This window comes from Chinchilla lanigera, unplaced genomic scaffold (genome assembly GCF_000276665.1).
Source record: "Chinchilla lanigera isolate Chin_1 unplaced genomic scaffold, ChiLan1.0 scaffold00002, whole genome shotgun sequence".
In the NCBI taxonomy this organism is placed as follows: Eukaryota; Metazoa; Chordata; class Mammalia; order Rodentia; family Chinchillidae; genus Chinchilla; species Chinchilla lanigera.
In genome coordinates this window covers 34,904,656-34,928,053 of record NW_004955403.1, presented here as the reverse complement: position 1 = coordinate 34,928,053, position 23,398 = coordinate 34,904,656, and the positions used below count along the sequence as shown (strand labels likewise).

The window sequence follows — 23,398 nt, the reverse complement described above, 5'->3', positions numbered from 1 at the left end:
CTCAAACTCTTTAGCTCAGCTTACCCAAACTTCCAGATGTAACCCCATGACCGATGGATCACTGCTGCACTGCCCAGACTCACTAAGCTCCAACTGTGTTGAAGTTTTAGTTTCCTGAGTGTCATATTCTTTTTTTCCCTTCACATATTTGAATGACGGGAACAGAATATGGAATGATGTAGCCACAAGCCAAGGAATTCAAGGAATGCCAATGGCCCCCAGACCTGGAGGAAGCAAAGAAGGTCTCTTAGAGCATCTAGACTTAGAATTGTGCTGGCAACTCAGTTTCAGATTTCTGACCTCCAAAATCATGAGAAAATATATTTCGGTTGTGTTAAGTGCATGATTTAAGGCAATTTCTTACAATAATCAGAGGACACTAATCCAAGTAGGTATTGTCTATCTGTTCCACTTTTTACTTAAATCCTAGCATTACATGAGCACAAAGTAGACACCTGTATATAGTTCCTTAAGAAATGGAGAGTCACACATATAAATTGACCTTTGTTTATTGATTACATTTAAGCTGAGCTGAGTGATTATCGAAGAAGTTAATGTATGCCCAATATGGAAGGTTTTTTTTTTGTTTTTTTTTTTGGTATCGGAAATCGAACTCAGGACCTTGCACTTGCCAGTCACTGAGCTATAACCCTGGCCCCCCAATATTGAAATTTAAATACATGTATTTACGGCTATGTATGTAAGAAGGTAAACTTTTGTCATAATCATGAATTAATGTGTCCAAGACATACACTGCTTTCTTAATCACATCCCACCTAAATATTGTCCAAACTTATGTGAAAACTTATCTGATCTTGACTTTGAAAATCATCAGATTTCATCAAATGTACAGAAATATGAACATACTATAGAAGACAGATATGATTCTAATAACTTTATTGAAAAGAACAGATATTCACAATCAAGTCAGTGATATAACACAATATGAGCCTTGAATCTGTTCTTTTTATAATTATGGCAACATCTGTAGTGTAACTTTTATCATAAAATATGTAGGTATGTAAGCCTACATTTAAGTAGCAGCAATGATGATTTAGGAAAGGCTTATTTTTAAAACTTTACAAACCTACAAAGAGGAATAAATTTGAGTTCATTAATATAGCCTACAAGGGAACACTATGCTCACACTTCATTAAAAATGTTATTTTGGGAGTAAAGACTGATGTATTTCAAGGGACTTATTTTAATTTTGGTACTTCAGAGCCTATGACATCTATCAGTCTGATTTCCAGTGAAGATATTCCTTTGAACAGCCTTTTTTTGGGGGAAAAAGTCTACCTTGATTTACCTGGATTAGTTTTAATTAGCAGTGGTGTAGCAGGAAATTGGAAGCAAGGAAAGAATGGAGGAAATTCAAGAGAAAAACTTATGAAAGAGATTAAGAAAAAATTATAAGGGCTAGAAAAGATATTTCAGGCTTTATTTAGTAGAGGGATATTAAATGCACTGTCTTTGGAGAAAATGTCTTATTGTTCTAGTAATTAAATGGCATTGTGTTTGATGAGATGATTCCAGAACGTTCTTCATAATGCTAATCTACTTCAAGCATATTAATTATATCTCCTCTGTTTGTACTAATACCATGGCCAGCTTTGAATTATTGAACTTTTCCTTGTGACATTTCTGTCTGCCAGTTACCTTCAAACTTCTTCATTTCATTTGCTATTGTGTTCATCTCAATAGTGTATTCAAATGATTTTTGAAGTTTATTGGCTGTATTCAGCTTTTAAAAGATGCGCAGAAATATAGGGAGTTATTTAAATCAGAGCTTTTCATTCAATATTATCAGTTCAATGTCATCCCACTGGTAAAAATGTCATTTACAAGTATTCTGGTAGTTAAAAAAATGATAAATGCATGACACAGTAGGTCATAACATCTATATGTTAAAATGCAATGTTCTAGATCAAATTACCTAATGAAAAATATGACCTGTGTGTGTGTGTGTGTGTGTGTATGTGTGTGTGTATAAATTATTATGTGAAAACACAGGCATACATTTTAAAGCAACCAATCTGGTTTCAACACTAAAGAATTATTCTTTTTACATATAATACTTATATGATTTTCAGTTGTTTCTCTTACTACCTCTACTCTCATATATCTACTAGTGTGACATACTTGCTCTACGTACAAGCAATCTTTTGTTAATATATTTACTCAGACTGATTGATCAGTTTGCTGTCTTTTATGTACATATGTACAAGTGTTGGTTTTCTGTGATTAGTTCATCAAAAATTATAAACTTTAAAATTATTTTCACTTTGAAGTGATTATTAACTCAATAATAAATCTCAGGGCTGGGGATTTAGCTCAGCAACACAGCACCTGCCTGGCAGGCACAAGGTCGTGAGTTCGGTTCCTGGTACTGGAAAAAAAATAACAATTCTTATCATCTAAGCATATACCATTTACTGATCGAATTTAACTACCCTTTTCCCACTTCCTGCAATGCCCTTCCAACACTCTAGCAATCATTCTTCTATTTCAGATCTACTTTTTTTTAGCTTTCTCACATGAGAACTTGAAGTATGTGTCATTCTGTGTCTGATTTATTTCACTTAACATAATGCCCTCCAGCTTGATCCACTTTGCTGTAAATGACAAGATTTAATTACTCTTTGTGGCTGAATAATACTCCACTCTGTAAATATATAAACATTTTTCTTGTTCATTCATCTCTTACATAAGCTGATTCTCTTTCACTTTACTGATGAGATACAGAGATTCTGATAAAATGTCCTATAAAGAATACATTTTTATACATCCTGTCATTTGGGTATAACAGTCAAAATACATTTTTAATGTACTGTCATTCAGGTGTAACAGTCAAATGTTTGTGATAAATATTTGCCTTCTTAAGTGTAAAATAATAATCTGTATTTTTCCCTGAAATTTTTTTTTGCAATTTAAACTTTAAATTAGGTAGAACATTCCTTTTGATTTATGTTTAATTATCTCAAGTTAGTATATTTTATTACTTACTGTTTGGAGTCTGTTTTTTATTTTCTTGTGTGCACCTAATTTAAACACTGCTTCTCACCATGTATGTATTATACTGAAAAAAATAGATTGATGAGTCCAACTATCTGCAAAATGTTTCCTATTTTCAGGTTTGATTGACTTGTGAGTACGCTAAAAAAAAAAATATTGAATAAGACTTTGTTTCTTGTTTTATCAAACATTATTATATTCCCTGGTTTATGAGATGCAGGTATGAATAAAAATAAAGAAGTTCCCATCACTATCAAAAATATCACTTAGGAAGTATGAATGAGAATGAGTTTTATTTAGTTCTTTACCATAAGCCTCAGCAATGAAAGTCATAACGTTAAAGGATGATAGATAAATAGATTTTTCCAGTGGTTGGTAGAGAATATTTGAAGCTGATGTGTATGTACATTGAGGCAAACACACACAAATGATAAGCTTCTAAGTCCTCCCATCATCAAAGCAAAATGTTTAAATCGCTTATCCTTGTTTTGGCTCACATTACCAAAGTCACGGATTTCGGAATTTCTGTTCAAAGTTTTAAGCTGCCCTGATGCTCGTTTTAATTACTATGAAATGACATGGGATGGTCTGCACCTGATTTGCATGGTTCTTCCTTACAGCTACTCCACGTGCAGCCTGGTAAGTCCTGCCCTGTGCACCGTGGGGAGTAACATAGTAACAATAGTATTTGTGATCTGGTACGCACTGTTAAAAGCAGCTCTTCTTTCACCAGTGGATACAAATACAGTACAAAGTATGTCTTATCCAGGGGATGCTCAGTGACTTACTATGGACTGGTGACTGATAATTTTCATGAATGTGTGGTCAGTTTACCAATATTGTTTATTTTTAATAACAAATATTCTCTAAAAACAAATTCTTGATTTCTCAATATCTTAAATTAATTTTAATGAATATATTGAGTTCACATTGTATTTAGCTAGAATTTGTTAAAACAGTAGTTGGATAAAACCATCATAGCAAAGATAATTTCATTCTGTCAGAAACTATTACCTGTCCAAAAATCATAATTATTCTAAAATTTGGATCAGTTATTTTCTAGGGTTGATTTCTGCATGTATTTCCCTTTTTTGTTTTTATTTTAGACATATATTCTTATTTTCAGAGTGACATAAAATTTGCTATTTACTGTGATAAGGAGAAATTTCATTTCTTTAGATCAGCTCTTCTTTTTATTAATAGTATTGTCTAAATTACAGATTTTTCTGCTGGTAAACTAGCCTTTATGTATGATCTCTAATATTAGACTTTGACATTTTAAATGAACATGTGTTCCAATCCATTAAAACAAATATGTTGAACTATCTACATTATTTTAGAAGATGCTTATATATTTGTATTTTTTCCATCAAATAACCACATTTCTATCATTCCTATTAGTCTTTATCCTCTAGAAATATAATTCTTATGTGAAGTTCCATCAATCAATATTTGAAAATGCTCACCAAAATGTACAATGCTATATTCATTGTATAACACTTTGCAAACATATTTTCATGCCCTTTTTATGGACTGAGAAACTACTTTCTTGGGGAAAAAAAGGATTTCATTTAGTTACTAAAGTTAGGCTTTAGCAATGTCTACATATTTTCAGGATTTGGGATAACAGTTGGAAGCCAGTTTGTAGGCAGATGTAGAGTATATAAATTTAATGCTCATATGTCAATGAATTCTGTGATTCTAAGTATTTTGAGTCAAGTATGTATTTCCTTATCTACCAAATTCCTTGCCCCCTCAATACGGACAAAATTTTATCTAATCATAAGTCAGAGGTAAGCAGTGAAAGGTAAGTGGTTATTTGCAGAAAAAACATATTGACTTAACATTCGTGCTTGGGCTTAGTCCAAATCTTAGTATTCTTGATGTTAGTGGACTGTTCCTTTTCATTACTATGCAGTGAAGTCACCAGTGCTTGTTTCTTTGGGTATGTCTCACTGGAACCTGAGATGGACAGGCCCAGTAGAAACCTTCAGTTGTAGGAAAATAAACATAGTAAAGGATGGAGACTTTTCTCTTACAGTCCATGCTTTGAGAGCATCAAGTGTATACTGATTTATACATTTTGCACTTAGCTCACATTTACAATAGTATTTAGGAAGAGAGCAGTACTCATCCTGCAACAGTACAAACATAGTCCCTGAAAATGTGTCTCCACAATCATGAAAATTGGTCTTCTGCTTCACTGGCAAAGGCAAGAGGGACAATGGACAAGAGGTATAAGTCAGAAATGTTTAAATGAAGGACCCAGGACTTGTGTCTGATGAGCAAGGGCAGCAGCGCCTTATTGTCTTTGTTTATGGTTTGCCCCCTCTGTGTGGAAATGGAGCTACATGAAAAACACTGTAGAGAGAACATTTGAACAAACTACTCTATTTTGTAATAGTTAACAGAGAGAATGAGATTCAACAGAACTAAAGACAATACTTAGTATGACCACTCATTGACAAGCAAAAGACACTTGCATGCTTCTCTTAGTGTCTTTACTTTGCATTTCCATTTTGGAGGATTTTGTTTGGTTGGTTGGTTTTTGTTGTTTTGTTTTTGTTCTGGTACCAGGAATCGAACTCACAACCTTACACTTGCCAAGCAGGCGCTGTACCACTGAGCTAAATCCCCAGCCCCATCCATTTTGGAGGACTGATAAACACATTATTTAGAGATTACGATCAAATTTGAAAGGATTTATGATGTCATGAGCACATTTTCTGATAAATTTCCTACTAGTTTCTGCAACAATAGAATAGAATACTATTGTTGCAGAAAATTGTAACTCATCATAACTATTCAATAGAACAGTATTCTACTTTTTTTTTTTTTTGGTTTTTCTCCAGTACCGGGAACCAAACTCACGACCTTGCGCTTGCCAGGCAGGCGCTTTTTGCCACTGAGCTAAATCCCCAGCCCCGAACAGTATTCTACTTTATAAACTATTAAAAAGTATCATAAAAAAGGAGTGTCTTCCTAAATTCCACTAGGATTTTTGGCCTTGTTTTATGTGTGTGTGCACATATGTGTGGGATATTTGTGTCTATGTGTCTGTCCATGCGTGTGTACATGTGATGATTTTGCTTAACCCTTTATTGTTAAGCATTAGATTATTTTTCACTTTTATTTAATGTAGCTTAGCAATGGCATAAGTGTATTTATAGTTTGATAATACTAATTGGATATTACTTGAGCTCTTAAATGTATTAATTAGATTGGTAATTTATTATAGTGTATATAAAGTATGTATATTACAGTAGCATAAATCACTAAATTGAATTTTTATTTATAGATATACATTACTTTTTAAAGCAATTCACAGCCTCTAATTATTTACTGTGACATTTCAAGACTACAGAATAATGTCCAATCAATTAAGAAATTATAGTTTAATTTATTTTTATATTTTGTTAAAGAATAGATCTACAAATGCCCAAATGTTAATTACTTTCTAATTGCTAAGTTTTATACATATTTTATGTTAAAGATAACCTGTCAGATTTTAAAACCATTATTCCTCTTATTTTAAAATAATAATAGTCTAATGTAGTCTGCAGTAATAATAACCTTATTGATTGGTTGAAATGCAGATGGAAAATTTCTGGAAAGTTCTTGTAATGTAGTGTCCAGTCAATTAAGAGGAATAGAAAGGAAAGGAGTATTGAAAGCAATAACTATACATTCATTAAATTCTGTGTAGTTTTGGGGTGGAAAAGAACGTTAAGGTGGTGTTATCCTTCAGTCTAGTGTCACAAAATATTGCTTCTAATAAGAATGTAATTTCCTTCCTGGACACTTTTTCCTGCTATCCTTCAGTAATGCAGACCCCGAGGCAGTTAATTTAACATCAGATCCACAAGCACCTGTGGTTGTGCTCCTACATGAAAAGAATGTTGATGTAAATTCAGTGATACCTTGGTTCGTGAACACTTCTGTGCGCAAACAATTTGGCTTGCGAACAGAAGCGTTCAGCAGAATTTTGCTTCATTTTGGGAACTCCGCATCGGGTGATGAGCGCATCATAGCTGTCTCCCTCACACGAATAGGAGTGTAACTCTCTTCACTAGAAGCACGCAAAAAATTTAGGTTTGGGAACCTAGGTACCACTGTACATATTTTTAATTTTGTAAAAGTAATAGATTTTTAAGCATAGTTTTACATTTTTTCTTTTTGTAAATTACTTGTCCCTCTTCCGACTCCAAAATGCTGTCCTTCATACCCAGTTTTCACCAGTGTGGGTATGGGCTTTGAATTTGGGGTAATAAGAGAGGTTCAATATCTTCCTGTTTTAATAATTAATTATTAGAAAATACTTCAAATATTGAAATCTATGGAAATATAATAGCAATATACTTATTCTCAACTTTATAAAAGAGAGCTAATATTATCACTCATCTACTTATTTGTTGTATTGTGGACATAGACGTTTAAAATGCATTGCTCCTCATACCAAAAACTTTTCTTATTTTTTGATAAATTACAAAGGTGTTTATCCATAAATACATTATTGTTGTTTTCTTTTTTATCCTCCTTTGCTGCTCCCCTACAGCCTTGCTCATCATAACTATTCAGCAAGTAGATGCTATGTAAATCCTAGGACTGTTTTTGTCAACAAACTCACCCCTGCATACACACTCGCAAATTTCTGTTTAAACATAAATGTTTAACCACAGCTATAGACCCTTTATTTGTGCGAGCATTTTGAAACTACCACCTGTATGTGGTAAGCTAGGCAACAAAGTACTGGCCTGGTTTGAAGGTGGAAATAAAATGCCCAGGGTGGAGAGAAAATTCACAGAAAATATGCTGGATCATTATGTACTGACACAATGCCAACCTCATGTTCAGCAGTAAAGGATATGTTAGGTCCCAGGTGTAAAGAAAAATGTGGGCACAGCTAGCATTTAAGCTATTATGCTGGATAGATCTATAGTGTGATGGATAAACTTCACTGTCAACTTGATTGACTGGGAAGTCACTGAAGGGATTAGTAAAGCACATTTCTGGGTCTCTCTGGGTGGGTTCTGTAGGCATAAACTTGGGGTCTATATCTGGTCCCTTGCCCTTTTTTTCTTGGACTCTTCCCATAATGGGAATAGCATATGTGACAATAACCTACGTCCAATCTCAAGTAAAACCATTCTTTTGTCTCAGACACTTATTTTCCCTCTTCTATTGAATGTCCTGATCAATAGCATTGTAGGACATAATCATACAATTGGTGAATCTTGAGTATATGAGATAGAAGTATAGTCTTTTCACGTAGTAGTTTATATAACATACTTGAAGATTTGAGGATGACGGGAGGCAAGTACAACAAAGGCAGAAGGATGAGTCATGACATTGTTATACCAGGAAGCAATAAAAAGACAGTCTCTCGGTACTGTGTTTCTGATCCTTTTAAAGTCTTCTTACTCAGGATTTATACCAGAATGAATATTTAAAATTTGCATAAATTTGCATATGATTTTATAATCTTTGAATTTTTAAGATCTGTCTTGCTGATTGGGTGGTCCAGATGTTATCTGGAAGTCAAAATTTAATGAAATACTTTTGAGACATCTGTCTATTTAAAGGAAAAATAAAGTTCTTGTCGACCTATGTTATAAAGCTATATGTCATGAACTTATATCTCCATTTACTGCCCTTTCCTTCATAAATGTATTTGGCTTTCATCTGGTGATTCCCATTTATAGGCACTCAACTACCCTCAAGCACACAGACACACATTCACATATGCATAGATGTGCCTAAGGTGTGCAGGTTGTTTGCAAGAGAACTGATGACAATGAAGGACCTGAAAGGACTAGAGTAAGAAAAACACGGCATGAAAGTGAGCATGGAATTGTAAGTTCCCAGTGTGAAAAGTAAGTGAATCAAAATTCACATGCAAGAAGGTGAAATACAAGATTCATTTTCTTAATCTTTCTGTACCAAATGAAACAGAATGTATCATGTCCTTTAGACTCTTTATCATGCCTCTGATTTTAATAATAATTTATTCATGAGTCTTAGATTTTTTTTTGCATCCTTTAAATGTATCATATCTTAACAGTATTTTCTTCTCTTCCAGCTCATCTTACTCCTTTGTAATTTATTTAAGTATTTCAGTGGTTTAGAGGATTGTGGATTAATGATGCATTTAAACTACTTTAGAATGACCTTAAGCTAGGTAAATTACTGAAGTAGTGCCGGCCCAGAATATTTATTTTTGTGGCAGTAAGCTTTTATTCTCTTGTTTAACCACATGGCACACAAACTAACTGGCTAGCTGGTTTAAAATATATGCTGTAAGAGTTACAAACAAATTTTATTAAGAGGGAAATAACGTTTATAATCTTGGCCCTTTTACGGGCAATATTTAATTCTATTTTTCACTATGATTGAATGACTTTATCTTGGCTATTCACAGCACGGGTTTGAAAAGAAGTGAATCTCACAGTAGTTCTGTCTTCAGGCTGGGCCCCGCAGGTGAGATATCTGCCTCTCACAATCATACCTGCAGAAATAAATACTAAAGAAATCATGTACACTTCTTGCATTTGGAATCTCCCATTTGACACTGGCAGAGCACTCTCTGAGCATAAAATATCAGCTTCTCTGTGTTACCTTCAAGCCTTAGGGAAAGTTTCCCCTCTACTCCTGCACCACAACAGTCCATGATCTAAAGATGAGGACCTTTTGCAATGTGTTTGCTGCTGAACTTTGAAGCAGACACTGCTTTCCAGTGAAAAAGTCACTTAGGTGAGAAAACAAAAGACAGACTAATTAATTCATCAAATTATTTCCCCATTTCCCTCTTGTATGCATAAATACAATAGATTTTTGCATAGCAAAAAAGTTCCTGGAGAGCCTTGCATTTATTCTCTTGTTTCTTATCATGATGCAGCTAATGTCATAAAGTCTCAATATTTGTCAAAACCATCTGAACCCATTTTTTTCTGTTAGTGATTTCTGCTTTACATCTCTTCTTTCTCCTGATCCCATTCACTCCAGCTGGAAAATTCTACACACTGAAGGAGAAAACCCACAAAACTAAATTACCGAGAAATAACTCTTGGTCACTTCCCTAAGAAAGCACAGGGCTTTTTTTGTTCATGACCTTAGCGTCCCATAGTATGTCTTAGTCAAAGTTGCCTGTCAAAATGTTAAAGCTTGTAGATTCTGCTTCTAGAACTTCCATCCACCTGTATGTTTGGCTTTGTGGTAGAGTGTTTGTCTACCAAATTTGAGGTCATAGGATAAAAAAAAAGAAAAAAAAAACTGTTATTTGTACTCAGAGTGGCTCTGAACACACAACTCCAGTGACTCCTTCTCTATTTAAACTTTGAAAGTAGTTTCTTGGGGCTGGAGATTTAGCTCAGCAACACAGAGCCTGCCTGGCAAGTGCAAGGTCATGAGTTTGATTCCCGGTACTGGAAAAAAAAGAAAAAAATGAAAGTAGTTTCTTTGCTGGTTGGCTTTCCTACCATGTTACCAGTTATAAAAAGAGGTCATTATGCCTCCAAATCGTCATTCTTTTAGTAGGCTGAGCCTGTAATGAACTTCAGATACAGCAAAACACAAAAACTGTCAGAATAAAGAACTGAAAATAAGACTATCATTTAAGAGTTAATCAAACAAGAGAACATAAAATTATCAAAGTAAATATTATCTGGTATGATTTGATTGTATCAGAGACAAAAATTATGTTGAACAATTAACATTTAATCCCATATTAAAGCCATAGAAAATAAATTGAAATTTGTAAATATTTCAGTTGTTTTCCTAAAATGTTGTTTTAGTTTAAGTGAACTGATAAAAATAAAACTATATTTTGTTTCCATACATTGATTTCAAAGATTTGTAAGGACAGTTAAAAACCTAGCACTAATGTGTCTTTAAAGAAAATACACATAGAAACCATATTTTAATGCAAATCCAAATGACTTAGTATGAAATATGATGCATAGTTTGAATGTATTACTGTTAGATGCAGCCCCAGATGCAGTAGTGGTGTTGCTTTAAACAACTCAAGCCTCCCATACAATAATTTCCTCATCCACTCCAAAATGAAAGAGCTTGATGAAATACATGTTAAATGTGACTAAAATGACCGTCAGATGCAAGTCAAATATAGTAACTATAAGCCATAAAGGATTAATGATTATTTTTATCAGAAAACTAAATTACTTTTGAATTTGTGGTATATTAAGTCCTGTAATAGATTTATGGCCTATTGTTAATTGTGCCAGCAAACATACAACATCTTAAAGTTATCTAAGATTGGCTAGTTAACATTTAAAAGGATTAAAACTTTTTTATTTTAAATGTAAAAGAATAAAAACATATTAACAGACACAGACATTTATAATATAACACAAAAAAAAATACAAGCACTACAGAATATCAGACAAGGTGATAGGAAATTAACAGTGGTGGTTGTATTGCATATTGATATCTTCAAATTGGTTACTCAGATATACAAATATAGGTATGTAAGATTAAAAATATTTTAAAATGATAACAAAGAGAAAGAAACAGTGTAAAATGCATTACAAAAATAACCTGTTAATAAAATACAGTGGATCAGGACTATGATAAACATTTATAAAGATTTAATATACAAATTAGTGTTCACTTTTGGCATTAAAGATTAGGATAAAACCTTCAAAATTTATTTTTATTTTAATAATGTAATTATGCACGTTAAAGGGTTATAATGTGATATCACACGAATACAGTAAACACTGTCAAGTCAGAGCAGTCAGCATTTTCATCTTATCATTACTTTATGTTTGGAGCTTTTGATCATCTCTCTGCTAGATCCTCTCAATTTTATTACAAGTTGCTGTGAACTGTATTCCTGCCACTATGCTGCCGAAACTATTCCTCACTATATTTTGGTACCCACTATCCAAGCTCCCTATACTCGCACTCTCACTCCTTCCGGTTCTGTAATAGTCACTGCTCAACATTTAGATTGAAACTTTTTTAGCTTCTGTGTATGAGAGAGAACATGTGACATTTGTTTTTCTGTGTCTGGCTTATTTCATGTACCATGACATTTCTCAAAAGAAGAAATATAAATGGCTAAACAAATATACCAAGAATGCTCAATGTTTAACTATTAAGAACCACAGTAAAATATCATCTCATACCAGTTAGATCTTGTTTAGAAGACAAAACAAAACAAATGCTAGCAAAAATATAGAGAAAGGTAAATTCTCATGCCATGTCCTTGGAAAGTACTATAGCTTTTAATGAAACAGTTTGGGAGCTCTTCAAAATAAAAAATAGAGCTACCTTATGATTTACATATCCCACCTTAGTAGATATACAAGGGAAATGAAATCAGTTTGGCAAAGAACACCTGTACCATCATGTTTATTGCAATATTCTTCATAGTAACTGAAATGTGGAATCAAAATAGTAAACAAATATATGTATATATATATATATATATGAATATATTTAACAAAAATAAAATATTGTTAAGTGTACTGAAGTGGATGGAATTTTGAGACATTTTAAATGAAGTAAACTAGACAAAAGTAGTCTTGATCAAAGATTAAAGTGAACTATACAGCATACTGCTGTTTTGGGTTTTCTTCATGATATCTAGCATTTAAAAATTTCATAGGAAAAAACTTATGTCATAGTCTATAAAAATAAATGTGTCACTGAAATAACACAAATAATAACAGTAGTAGTTATTTTATGGGTAAATTAATAAAATAATATTTTATAAAAATAATATGCATGAAGTTTAAAATGGTTAAAGTAATATGTTAAATTCATGGCTCATTTAAAAATGTTTCCATGCAAATTGTATTCATTTACCAGTTGTTATTTTTCAATTGAAATATAACATAATAGTATATTTTAATTGCAAGATGAAAGCACTTAAGAATGTCAATGTTTCATCATTACTTTCAGAATAATTGAAATAGTTTAAAAATCTTATACAAGATGAGTGTTCTTGCTAAAATAATAAGCTGAAATTAATTTTAGAAAAGTCTACATTTATTAATGAATTTTGTGTTTATTTTATTTGTGTAAACACCACTAGCCCATTGATAGAATGCCTAGATACATACAATGGTGATTTAATTTTATTATCTCTGATATTTTATTGACTTCAAAAGACAACTAATATTTATATATACATTGTGGTGCTTTTGTTATGATGCTATATGGACCAAAGGAGGATAGTAGAACATACCTCATTCAGATTTCTTAGCTTGGTGTATCACATATCGTATGTTTAGAATCATGATGTGTGGACCTTCCTTTACAGTTCTAATTTCTTTACAAATACTAAGAGGTGACAGGTGCTTAAACACTTTGGTTGTAACAGTATTTCTTATGTTCATTTAATCCTTTATTTTATAGAATGCAAGCACCAAAGATGCAATTATACAATTTAAAAAATTTTTATTCTGTAGAAACAAGGAATGGAGCTTTGAATTACCCTGCCCCGTGCTTCATCATACAATTTATTTCATTCAAATTTGTTTTCCACTGAAACTCAGGTTACAGGCATCTTAAAGGGCCTTACATACCACCTGTGCAATATCACCTATTCAAATGATCTGCACTTGCACTTTCATTTTTACAATTCTATCACTGTTCTTTGGTTAAAATAAAACCTATTAGGTCAAACACCCCTTAGAACATTTTTCCCTCCTCTATGAAATTAATCTTATCAAATCATAGAAGGACCAGTGAGGTGACTGCTAGAATACTGGAATAATAATGACATCTTCTATGAGTTAAATTTTTAATGTTCTTCATATCTAATTTTGCCTGTAACTCATATGTCAGCATCATAGCAGGACAAGATTTGTGTATACTAAAATGAAATAATCAGTTTGAAAGATCACTTATTTCCCTTAATGTAAAATGCAGTACAAAAATGATAGCCTAATAAAATATAAGTGGATTGGAACAATAAACTAGAAATATTAACATGATTAAAGTTCACAAACAAATAATACACAAACTACATGATAAGAGGAGAGGAAAGACATACTTCGTTGTTCCTGTATGGCAGAGCAAAACTTCTTTATCCATTCACTGCTGTACTTAGATTAATTCCTAAATATTTAATTTTTCTTAACGTACTGTGAATGATATTTTTTCCTAATTTCTTTTATGTTGGGTTCAATATCCATGTACAGGAACACTACTGATTCATGTGTGTTGATTTTGTATCCTGCTATATGACTGAATTTGGTTGTTAATTCTAAGAGACTTTTGTTGATTTGGAGGGGTCTTTACCTAATTTGACCCATTTTGGCATGAAGTCCATTTTATTTAAATATAGGCTAACTACTTACACCTGCTATTTTTGGGGTTTCCATCCTATGGAATATTATTTTCCATCATCTGATTTTTCATCTATGAGGTTTTTGTTTTTTTGTTTTTTTTTTGTTTTTGTTTTTCTCCGGTACTGGGAACCAAACTCACGACATTGCGCTTGCCAGGCAGGCGCTTTGCCGCTGAGCTAAATCTCTAGCCCCTCTATGAGGTTTTTGGAATAAAATGGGCTTCTTATATGCAGCATAGCATTGAGCTTTGTTTCTTGATCCATTTTTCCAGTTTGTCTCTTGGTCGGGTCTTGAGACCACTTAAATTGAGAGTTCTTACTGATACATACTGACTTATTTCTGTCATTGGCTTGTGTTTCTGTTGCTGATTCCCTATCTTTTCCTTCCACTTAACTACTCACTGTACCCGGTGCATTTGTTCAATTAGACCTTTTGTCATCCTTAACTTCATTATACCCTTCCAGGATAGCCTACAGTATTTTTAGAGTGCTGATTTGATGGTCATGAATCTTTTTGAAATTATCTTTATTAAGATAATGTCTTATTTTCTAATCAGTTTTGAAAGATAGTTTTGCAAGATATATCAGCCTGCATTAGATACGTTTTTAGAGCTTGAAACACTTGACTACAAGGTTTCTTTGTCTTTAAAATTATTATTGAGGATTCTGCTATAATTCTAATTGGTTTACCTCTATGAGTAAAACCATTGCTTTTCTTTAACCACTTTTAGGATTGTGTTCTTTTGTAAGACTTCCAGAATTTTGACTGTGATGTGTGGTGGAAAGTTTCTTTTGTGATGGTGGCTATTTGGTGTTTTATATGCCTCACTTAAGTGTATGTTAAATTCTTTTCCCTTATGTAGACATTTTTGCTATTATATTTCAGCAGACAGGTTTTTTACACCATCTGTAGGTCTTCTGATTTTTCACTAATTCTAATCAATCTTAGATTAGTTTTCTTTGCATCATGTAGGAGCTTTTGTATCCCTGTTTCATGTTCTTCTATTGTTTTGAAGGTATCTTTCATTACTTGGTCACTGAAAACAGCCCCATTCTTTAGTTCTGACACTGTTCTTACACTGATCACTTCTGCTGCATGTACTTTCAAAAGAACTTTTAACTTCCTGAATTTCTATTTGCAACTTTTTATAGATTCTTAATTGTTTTACATGCTGGTCGTGTATGTTTTGCAACATTCTATTTACTTCTGCAAGCATTTTATTCATATCTTCTATAAAATTGTTGATTGTTTTACTTGGACCAATATTAGTTTTTTATATCTTGTGTGAGCTTTAAAAATGCCTTTTTCATATATATTGTTATCTACCTAGGTATCATTTTGAGTAATTCAATTGTGTGATTTTTTTTTGGTGTCCTCCACTTTAAGGTGTCATAGGTTGGACCTGGGGAAGTTGGGAGCTTTCCGGTGCATTTTTCACTTGTCATATTTTTATTTTCCCGTATTTTCTTGTTTCATGTTTTTATGTTGAGGCCTGTGAGTATATTGTAGTAGAAAGCACTGTTTCTAGTACCTCTTACCTTGATGTCTGATATTCTGTGGTATCCTGTGGTCCTGGCTAAATACTGGCTTTTGTCTCTCTTCCAGGACCCAACTGCTTCTGTCCTGTTGGGATGGAAAGGTGCAGTATGTATGGCTTAGTTCCCAGTTCTCCAGGAATAGACCACAGTATTTTTAATGAACCCAAGGTTATCCAACATATTATCATATCAAGAAAGGCAATTGGCAGCAAAAGCTCTGTCACCTTGGCTATGGTAATAAAATTAAAATTATAGAATGAAATACAAATCAAGTATTTGCACATTCTTAGGATCAATAATGTACTACGCTTAGAGAGTGGCAATCTACAATTATGATATAAACACAAAGAAAAAATAAAAATTAACATACTATTGACCTAAAGTAAATACTAAGTGAAACAATTTTACTTCTACTAACAGTAAAACAGTATTTAATAGTAGTAGTTTCAGGTTAACTAGCTATTTAGAGACTCGTAAAGCTTAGTAGTTATACTAGTCAAAACAATTAGGGTTGGAAATGGAGAATGAAAACAGCAAAATTTGAGAAGTTAATCAGTGGACATAAGAAGGATGAGATAAATTGAAATGCCGAGTCTTGCTGAAGAGTGCACAGAAATTAATAGTGTTAGAGAACAGTCACAGGGAATAATGAAAAAGAAAAAGGGTAAACAGAGCAAAACACAGTAAATAAAAGGAAGATATAAAGGAAGGAAAAAATTAGAAGAAAAGAGAGAGAAAAGAAATTGAGAGAGGAGAATAAATGAAGAAAAGCCACAACCCCCCAAAAAATGCTTATAAAAGAAAGATAAAAATGATAAAAAAAATAAAATAATGAAAAAAGATTGAGTCAAAATAATTCCTATTTTTGTTTTTGAATGAGTGATTTCTTTCCAAAATCTACAGTCATGAGATCCAACCAGTCATGATTTTCTCTGCCTCCCTTCAGACCCTATGGGTGTTGGTGGTACCCTCCCTGTATCCAAGTGTCCACTCCCTGAAACGGGTGTCCACTGTCCATTCATCCTACCCTGTGGGTAAAGTGCAGGCCAGAGTATTTCCTTGCCCCATCCATAGGTGAAACACACAATCAGTCCTGTGGTCTCTCCTGGATTTAGGTAGTGGGGCACAGTTTTAAGTGGATTATTGCACTTAATGTCTATAGTCCCAGGGTCTGGCTTCTCCTTTCTATTCCTGGACCTTGTGCTCATCTAAGATACATCAGTTGGTTAATCTTTACCTCTACTGCCCCATATCACAGGGATGCAAAATGTAGAGCTGGCTTAAAGTTTGTGAATTGTTGTGCTCCTGCTTTGAGCAGGTGCACTGTGTGTTCAGCACAAGCCTGCTTGCTCCCAAGGTGGGGTAGGCTGGCCATGCTCTTGCCAGGGTCTTCTTCACTTGCTATCTTTCAAAGAAAGTAAATTTTAAATCCTCTGCATTGCTAAAGGCAATCATGAAAGAGAACTTCCATAACTGTTTCAGAAAGTAGCAAGAACCATAGGGTGTGTTTGAAGAAAGAATATTCTGAGGGGCATTTGGAGCAATGTTTCTTTTGCTGCAAATAATCTTTTAAGTTTAATGGTTCACTGTATTCATCAACTACACCTTGTACAATACTTTTAAAACTGTTATTTTGTTGTCATTTTCTAATATGCAAATTTGGGGCTCATTTTAGATGTATTAGAAGAATGTCTTGAGTAATGTTCATTAATACCATAGAATAAAAAGTAGAGCAGAAGTTATTGACCAGAGCATTTTGCTCTTGTGTGTGCTGGATGTGGACTTTGGACAACATTATACTTGAGGAAGCACTGATTTCAGTTTAGGAAAAGCAATTTGAAAAGTGATATAGCAGTCAGGATTGCACTTAGGGGTACTAGGAAACATAAAAAATGACACGTAGAGGGTTGCTTTGTGAAGATAATAAGCAATTTGACTAGAAGTAGTTGCTGTGGCCAATATTTTCTTTAAAGTAACTTGTTTCAAGGTGATTGTGATCTGTGCAGTCTCACACTTTCTTGCTCCCTTATGAAGAATCACCGTGAAATAGTGTAAGCAGCATATTTGTGGGTTTACTTGTCTCCAACCTGTAGACATTAATCTTCTCCATTGTATGAATAATACTTAATGACCTTCAGTATCCAAATGTTCAAATTACTTACCGACACACTTATTCAATCACTAATGGTTCATGTATTAATGAATCCATTTGCCTGGCAATAGCCACTAAGTGAAATTGTGGTTCTTTGATAACCTTTCAATTGTGTACAAAGTAGATGCTGCTTAATTGTATTTATTTTTCCATCCAAAATTGTCCCATTTGCTTATTTTTCATCCAGAAAAAGAAGATGCCTGCAGGTGTCTCTGTTCAGAAGGAAAATTTCTCAGAGCAAACTAATTTTGAGATTGAAAATGACTTCAAGGATGTGGTTATATGAGGACAATATGTGACCTTGAATTGTATTCAGTAGCAGAGGAAAAGAATAAAATGAGGGATGTTTAACCAAGGGCTTGCATTAGATATTGTATCTATGTCAATGTGAACATCAGAGATCAATAATCTGTGATTCTTTTTTCATTTTATTGAGCTGATAATAAGAAGTGGCTGCTCTAACTAGGATATCATTTTTCAAGACACTGGTATGTAGATGTGTTCAAAAGACTGGTTCTTATTAATAAAATGTGAGCACGCCACATTTCCAGGTGAGGTTTCTAGGGAGTAGATCATCTTTTATTCCATTCAGCTTGTGGGGTAGAGAGAATCAGAAGTTCCCAAGGGATGGTACCACAAGATGGAAAGAAACCACATCTCTGAAGCTTTGCAAGAAGATACACAACATATGAAACAGAAATACTTGCTTTGAATTGTTGTATTAATGACAAAAAGTACTTGTATCCATTAAAACACTAGCATCTGAGGTTCTTTTTGACAACAGTTGCTAACAATCTAATATCAGAAGAGAATTTTTCATTTCTTTAATGTAAATGTCATTTCCAATATCTGCAGATTAATCTACTCACTGTAGTTTATATCTACCCTAAAATCAATACCTGGAAGGTCTTCATGGATATTGTCAGAAATGTACAAAATGAACGAAATGTGCGTTATGGCCACGTTGCGGTTGAGGTAGAGCTGTGGGCTTTTTTGTCGCCTTCCTTCAGCTTTCATAGAGATGACCAGAGGATGGCGACAGTAGGGGGCAGTGCAGTGTAACGCAAGAATCTCCTGCTCTGAGGCCAGTTAGAACCTCAATTCTAGTACCTCTTAGTGGAGTGGCCTCAGGCAAATGATTGAACACTGCAGAATTTAGTCTAGCAATGTGAAGAAAATGAAATCTACCAAGATGAGTTGGCTTTCAGGACTGAAGGTTATCAATCTATTCACATGTAGTTTGCTAATTCAGCATGCAAAATAACTTTATAGAGTATGTATAGTGTCTGTGACAAAACTTAAGATCTGTTGTACCTTAGCTCAACAATTTACTTAGTTAAAATTGAAAGTATGTAATAAGGTTGAACATTTATCTTATTATTTTCAATTATAATACTCTTAGTCAAAATAGAAAACAACCACTACATGAAAGAATTTTGATTTGTGTGCTAAAATTGTTTCGTGCCTTCTTAAGAAGCAAAGATTACATACTATAGTCTACATGATAATATATATGTGTGTGTGTGTGTGTGTGTGTGTGTGTGTGTTTCAGAACACTATAGACCATAGAAAGTGTTTGACTTTGGTATATATATTATCATATATATTATTATTGCCTGAAAACATATTGGTTTACCATAATTTTAGTCTTTTATCCACCTGATAATCCAGTTTTCCAGTGCTTGGCATTCCTATTTTATAAATAGCACATTAATATTTAGGAAAAGGTAAGAGCACCAAACAACTGTTTGTATTTCCTGACTGATAAATATGGTAAGCATCTTGTGCCATTTGATATTTAACTTTGTATTACAGAGTGTTTGTGTATGTGTGAGTGCGCGTGTTTGTGTGATGCTATAGGAATAGTTTAGCAGGTTAAAATTTGTATTACATGTTGTAATATCCATTTTTTGTAATGACTGTGAGACAATAGATAATGGAAGTAAATGGAAGAGTGGATTTTGGAGATATTTAGTTCTATCATTTTACATAACATAATGTATTTTATTGTGCTTCCCTTTCCTCATGTATGAATGGTGTGTCCATTTAGGAGTCATGTGATTTACATAAGTTAGCATCTTTAAGATCTTATAACATAGTTCACACCACTGAGTATTTGTGGTCATGTAGAAAGTGGTAATTTTTTTTCTGTCTCTTCATTTTTCAATTTCCAGTTATGTGAAGTTCTATGGGGGTTTGTACAAGAAAATATACACATATATGTGCATATATATGTATATATATATATCAATGATTATAGACATTTTAAAACTGTGCAATGAAAGACAATTATAGGAGTAAAACACCCATTGAATGACTATTGATTAAACGTATGTACATATTGAAATATTAATTCAACTTTTATCTTAAAATTATTGTATTTGGTTTATTGATAGTCATATCAGGGCAGGTAATACTTGTTAATTCATATAATAAGAAATACACATTTACCCAGTTGTTCTTTACACAGAAATGTCATGTCTGTCCATGGTGGTGTTATGATGAAACCTACCTTGGTGATTAATGTTTTAAGCACATGACCTAAAAATAAGTAAAATTACCAAAAGACATATTGTGTTATAGTTATCAACCCAAATTTGGTTACTAACCCAAATTTGTGGCTGAATAATTTACTTCCTTCTTAAATTACATCAAAATATTATTTTAAAACATCATCAAAATGATGAGCCTAATAATGCCCATTCTCTTGAAGACGCCATGGCATAACTGTTTCTAGATACCTGAAAAAACTATAATGCAGTATGAGAGTATCTGTTATTTCTTATTGCTCTGTGGCAAGCCTGTATGATGATACTATAATTAGTTTTTTTTTTGTTTAGCCCACACTTATATCTGCAGGAAGCTAGATTTTAGTTTGAGCCATGTGGAACAAAGGTCTAGTTTTTCTTCCTAAAACAAGTCAATTAAAGTTAGGCACCTCTTATTTATCTGTTGTTGTTTTATTATGCTTAAGTCTTACACTGTTGAAAATAAATTTAAATTAAATTTTAAGTTAGCAATTTTTGTGGGTTTTTGTTTTTGTGTTTGTTTGTTTTGGTACTGGGAATCAAATCAGGACCTTGCACTTGCCAGGCAGGCACTTGTACCATTGAGCTATATCCCTGGTCCTAAGTTATCCTAAGTTAGCTAACTTCTGGTATTCATTTTGTTTACCCAATGATCCCATCCTTCTTGTGTCTTATAATGAGTAAACCCAGCCACTTTGTCCTACTACTTTGAAAATTATTAGAGAACCACTTCCAGAGTTCAGAAACAGATAATGTATTTGGACATAAAATAAGAATGTTATAAAAATATGTGGTATTATTTGCTGTGGTTTAGTGTCTGTGAAAGTAATAGAAATAATTGATAGTGGGAAGTGTTGTGTGTAACTTATATGAAGTTTAAGAGAAGAGACACTACGGAATGCTCCCTTTGTTCAAAGATAGGGTAAATATTTTATGTTTGCCTGGAAAACTAATTTCATATTTAAACTGCATATACATTGTAAAATAGAAGCAAAGACAATTTCTTGAGCAATTCTTGATAAAATAACATATATGCACATAAGTGTGTCAAAATTTTGCATATATAAATGGAATTCTAAATAGGTATGTTTATATTGAGAAAGTAAACATGATGATAACATTTATCACTACCTACTGATTATTGTTCACTGATTAGTTATAAGTTTCTTAGTCACCCTGGTTATTAGTGAATATAATCCTGAAACAATGAAATTCAATTCCATGTTTCTTTTTGTAAACAGTATTGGCTTTTTAATAATAGCCTGAATTACTTCTAGTACTATATAATTCACAAGGCAAAAATTGAACTAAAATGGGAAAAAACTTGAACATAACATTAAGAACTTTGTAAAATTTGTACACTATATGTCTTAGATCATCAAACTGCTAAGTACTTCAAGCTATAAAACTAAGCATATACTCTGCTTTCTTTCCATTTCATATTTTTAGCTGAATGCAGATTTAGCTCATCACTGGCTTCTAGCTTAGAATTGTCATTCTTTATTGTTCTATATTTTGGCAGAATCAGTCCGGAGACTATCATTCCAGTAGAAAGATATGACCAGTTGCTTTAAAAATAAGTGATAGTAGTACTGCATCAAGAGAGAAGAAGGTTCATTAAAACTCTGTAGAAGAACCCTCATCAGTCTTTCCATATTGTTTCTGACAGTGCATGAGAGACTGTTATATATTATGTTTATTTTTAGTGCCAGCCAATCTCTCTTACATTCTACTGCAGAATGAAAGGAATAGTAACACTTTCAGAGAACTCTTGGGTTTAGTGTGAGTGAATTAAATTATTATTTTCATTGAAAGTGTTACCCTATTCTCTACTCCAATAGATTTATTCAGAATTAACATGGAGCAAACATTTTTTTTTTTTTTTTATCTTTTTGAGACAGGGTCTCACTATGCAGCTCAGGCTGGCCTTGAGCTCACTTTGTAGCCCAGGCTGGTCTTGAACTCACAATGATCCTCCTACCTCAGCCTCCCGAGTGCTGGGATTACAGGCATGTGCCACCACACCTGGCTAAACGTTTTTATTTTGGGGGGAATCCATTGATAAATTTGATCTTTTAATTAATGTCATGTGTAAACTAAAATCGTAACAAATTTTCTAACTCTGAATTTTATTTCCTTAACCATAAGGAAAAGCATGCAATTTTAATTTTCTAAGCAAAGTGATCAAGAGGGTTATTCCCCTTCCTTTGTGAACTAAAATTTTTACAGAACGTACCTCAGCAAGCAGTCCCCTTCAAATTGCTTTTTTTTGACTGATTGTATTGCTTTTGAATAAAATTGAAAATGTATTAAGGAACAAAGAGGAAACAACATAGTTTTACTAATGGTATTTGGTTTATTTTTTAATGTCAGTGTGTGTGCAAAATCAGAGTCTGATACTATCTTCCAGTTAACAGCCTCAGCTCTAATTCCAGTGTATTTCCTAATTATGTGTCAGAAGGTGGTGAAAAGGTATTGAATTTATTGGAATTAAACTCACATGGAATCCAGCTCCAGCTAACCTTTTAAATTTCAGAAGTGACAAACACTTCTTTTACTGTTGTTCACGTCTGTGCACAGTATTCACTGACCTCATTTTGTCACTAGACCTTGTTTCTATTTATGGGCATTGGGCTTAGTCAAAGCATCTGATGTCCCTCCTTTGCGTATGAGTAGCAGCTATCCTGAAGTTATTGTTGAGGAAGAAAATGTGTTGGGCCGCCATGGCATTCAGGTGAACATTACTTAAAAAAATAAATGCAATTACTTAAATATCACAAATAGGGAAATCAGGTAAGATGCACTCTGGTAAAAAAACAAAATACCATTTTTTATCCCATATTATTC

The 23,398-nt window shown here is 33.2% G+C and overlaps 1 protein-coding gene and 1 pseudogene across 1 annotated transcript in view; both read left to right on the top strand.

Moving 5' to 3' along the window:
- The window catches only part of Galntl6 (polypeptide N-acetylgalactosaminyltransferase-like 6), a 1,020,690-nt gene that overhangs the window by 13,486 nt on the left and 983,806 nt on the right, over nucleotides 1-23,398 (top strand). The window lies entirely within an intron of this gene.
- The window catches only part of LOC102019881, a 33,658-nt pseudogene continuing 33,479 nt past the window's right edge, over nucleotides 23,220-23,398 (top strand).